Genomic DNA, 342 nt, shown 5'->3' with positions numbered 1-342 from the left:
AGATCTGTGCTACCATCCCAGCCTTGTGTGACTTCTACTTCCCGTGAATCGTCAAGCACTCCCACTCTTCAAGCCAGTTCTTCCCGGATCTTCAATCTGAGGATCTTCTGGAAGTTTTATAGGATTTAGAGAAGGTCGTGTTTTGGTGTTTCAGGGTGTGATGTTTTTCTGCAAAAGCCAAGGATTTTTAATCTGAAAAGTTTAGAAGATTGTTTGGCTTTTTGAACTTTGGTGTGAAAGATATAAAGGATTAATCTCCAAGGATTTTAGAGTGAAGCAATAATATGGCTTTAATGTGTATTTTCTCCATAATCAACTCGAAGGAGACGAATGGTATTTATA

The sequence above is a fragment of the Olea europaea genome, chromosome 7, assembly GCF_002742605.1.
Source record: "Olea europaea var. sylvestris chromosome 7, O_europaea_v1, whole genome shotgun sequence".
In the NCBI taxonomy this organism is placed as follows: Eukaryota; Viridiplantae; Streptophyta; class Magnoliopsida; order Lamiales; family Oleaceae; genus Olea; species Olea europaea.
This window is presented reverse-complemented; position numbering follows the sequence as displayed.